The sequence below is a fragment of the Muntiacus reevesi genome, chromosome 2 (genome assembly GCF_963930625.1).
Source record: "Muntiacus reevesi chromosome 2, mMunRee1.1, whole genome shotgun sequence".
In the NCBI taxonomy this organism is placed as follows: Eukaryota; Metazoa; Chordata; class Mammalia; order Artiodactyla; family Cervidae; genus Muntiacus; species Muntiacus reevesi.
The window spans coordinates 279,642,352-279,645,798 of NC_089250.1; the positions used below are offsets into that span (position 1 = coordinate 279,642,352).

General features: G+C 49.3%; 1 pseudogene; it reads right to left on the reverse strand.

The window, feature by feature from the left end:
- Positions 1-529: 529 nt before the first annotated feature.
- LOC136157710 (solute carrier family 25 member 3 pseudogene) lies at positions 530-2,175 on the reverse strand (annotated as a pseudogene).
- Between the last annotated feature and the right edge of the window lie 1,272 nt (positions 2,176-3,447).

The window sequence follows — 3,447 nt, forward strand, 5'->3', positions numbered from 1 at the left end:
AAAGTGTGCGAAGGGAAGGAGGGTCACCCAGTCCCCGCCAGTCTCTATTGCCAACTTTGTATTCATTTTCTCAACCTGTTCTGAGCTCTGGGGATTGTATTAACTTCCATTTTGTCCCCAGAGCTTGGGCCAGCCCTTGTACAACCTGACTCACAAAGGCAGGTCCGTTATCAGAGCCCATAGGCACCGGCAGCCCGTACCTAAGCACTATCTCCTCTAAGATCTTTTTAGCAACCACTATGGCTGTCTCTCCCTTAGTGGGGAAGGCTTCCACCCAACCTGAGAATGTATCTACCAGAACCAACAGATCCTGGTCTTCACTCAGTACTTTCATTTATCTACTGAGTGTCTTCAGAAATCTATCTCCCAGTGTTGCCCTGGCTCTTCCCCTCGGTCCCTCGTTCCCGTGTGCTGGTTTTTCCCTGTCGTCATCAGCTGGCACGCTTTGCAAGCCTGGATTATCTCTCGTCCAGTTGTATTTTCCTCAAACACAGATCAACACGCAGATTCAGTCCATATTTGCTTTCATTTATCTACTGAGTGTCTTCTTCAGAGACTCTGGCATCTCAGGGGGAGGAGGGCGAGGGAGCCTGAAGTAGACCTGCACAGAATCATAGATAGAGCAGTCAGAGTACCGATCATGATGATGCGGGCACACAGTCCCTTCCATACACCTCTAAATCCAAGTCTCTTGAGGACCTGAGGGGCACTGCTACCCTTCTCTTTATGCAACACAGACACCACGGAATCAGCAACAGTACGTTCAAAGCAGGCAAACTTCATCATGGTGTATGGTATCTGTCTCATCCAACGAGGAGCAACCCACTTGTAGAATGCCTTTAAGCCTTCTTCCTTATACATTTTGGGAGCTGCATCCCTCAGAGTGTTAGCATAACCTGGTTGGGTTTGAAATCGAACCTTAGCAGCTTCCATAGGAGCCAGAGCAATGTCAGCAAAGAATTCAGCACTGGCAGAGGCAGCCAAATACAGTGATGTGCGCCACAGATAGGCATTCTCCTCTCCAAGCATGTACTTCATAAAAGCCAAACTTGCAGAGCCCCTGCAGGGAGTAGCCAATGAGTGTCGGGGCCCATCCTTTGGCCTAACCATGGAAACCATTCTCTTTGAGTGTAACTGAAAATCCATTAAGAATGCCCTTGTACTTCTGTGGGTCCACCTGCATAAGGCATTTCACTAAATCCAGAGGAACAACAGCAGTGTGTGTCAGACCACAACTTAAGACCTCACCAAAGCCACACAGTGCATAAAACTTTGCAGAGCCATATTCACAACTGTACTCTTCTACCGTGGTGGCTTCCGCTTTCCTTTGCCCATCTTCTACATAGCTGCTCCCATAGGTGAACCATACTAGCTCACTCTTGTCTAGGGGTACATCAGTTAAGTCCTTTCGTGCTGCCAGGGCCTCAGCCAGTATCTCGCTGCAATCATGGAGCTACAAACAGCTGGATCGGCTTATTTTGGTTAGGCAGGGCAAGGGCTGGGGCTTCTAGGAGGGCCTGTCTGAGTGTCTGGAAAGCCTGTTTCATTGGCTCAGTCCAAGTCCAGTTTGGAGTCTCTTTACTTCCCTCATACAAGGGCCGGGCCATCTCAGCAAACCCCATGACCCACAGTCTGCAATATCCAACAGTCCCCAGAAACTCTCTCACTTGGCAGGGGGTCCTGGACATTCATAGCCTGGGTTAGCCCCCTTTGCCCCTGCCTGATCTTATACCCCAAACAGGTGACCTCTTGCCGGGATATTAATTGTGTAGCAGATGAACCTCTGGGTGGCAAGTCCGATATTCGTAGAGGTCCTCACTCAGAGCCTCTTGAACCTCTGTGGGATTACCAGTTGGCCTTCCCCCTTGGTCCACTCAAAGGCAAATACCTCCTGGCTCTGGGACGCCAGGGGTAGGCTGAAAAAGGCATCTTTCAAGTCCAACAGAGGGTACCAAGTGTACTCAGGCAGCACACTGCTCAGGAGGGTATATGGGTTAGAGACAGTGGGGTGTATGTCACTCACCCGTTTGTTGACTTCTCACAGGTAATCTGCCCCCCCTGCCGTCTTCACCGGCAGTAAGGCTTCTGCCTAGGCGATTGACACCGCTTGAGAATTCCGGGATCCATGAGACGTCGAATGTGGGGAGTGATCCTCCACTGAGCTTCCTGGCTCATGGGGTACTGTCTCACCCTCACAGGAGTTGCCTAGGCCTTTAGCTCGATGACGACCGGATGTCTGTTTGGCCAGTCCCATCCCTACCGTTTCAGCCCAGGCCAACGGGTATTTATTCATCTCTAAAGACTAGGGATAAGACATGTCCATGACTGTCATTCCTCCAACTCTATAACTGAATAAAACCCAGTGGCCTCTCCTTTCTTACACAAAATCTACTGCTATGACACAGGAATGGGATATCATTTCTCTCCATTTCCTGCTTTAACCACTCTCTCCCCAAGAGTTCTCACCTGCTTAAGCCTCTCTCTATAAGGGACAGATGTTTTCACAATATCATCAATAGTCCACCACTGATCAGCAAGGTAAAGTGCCACAGCTGTGAGTCAGTCCTCAGGTGCAAAAAGAGCAAGAATTTTCTGGGTCTGATCTCCGCATAGAGAGGTACAAAGCCTACATTTGACAGGCTAATACGAAAACATTCCAGATTTTCAGGGTCCCCATACCTCAGATCTAACATGTAATCTTCAGCAGAATTTTCCAGTTCCTCATGACTGCAATTATGCAACATATCCACAGGGAATAGCATCGGCCACAAGTCTCTGCGAAGTAGAGGGGCTGGGCATTCTGGCATCACCAAAAACGAATGGGACACCTGGTGGGTCCCCAGATCTACTTTTCGTTCTGTGGTTACCCAGGACTTGGGGAGGGGTGCCGAGTCTTGATTCCCCTAGTCAATGTCTTTCTCCGCATATAAAACTCGAGTTCCAGGGGAGATTCTCTCTCTCTGGGTTGTACCTCTCCTCAGGTCACTCTTAGGGCACTCATTTTTCCAGTGCCCCTGTTCTCTGTAGTAGGCGCACTGATCTTTCTTTCGGGCCTGCCTTTTTGGTTTCTGTTTTTCTCCCATCCAGGGGTCTCGAGGTTCCCTCAATTCTGTAAAAAGAATCTGGGTTACCTCCCTCTGGTTCTTCCAGTTTTCCCCCGTTCTGTTTTCCTTCCTGATCTTCTCAGCTAATTCCCTTTCCTCCCGTCGAATTCGTTCTTCCCTTTCTTCTGGGGTCTCCCTATTATTAAATACTTTTTCAGCTGCTTTCAGTAAATCCTGTATCGTCTCTTCTCCCAATCCATCTATCTTTTGTAACTTCTTCCTAATATCTGGGGCTGCCTGATTTACAAACGCTAACAGAACTGCAGCGCTGCCTCCTCAGCCTGGGGGTCCATAGGTGTATATTGCCTGAAAGCTTCCATCAGCCTCTCTAGGAAGGCTGCCG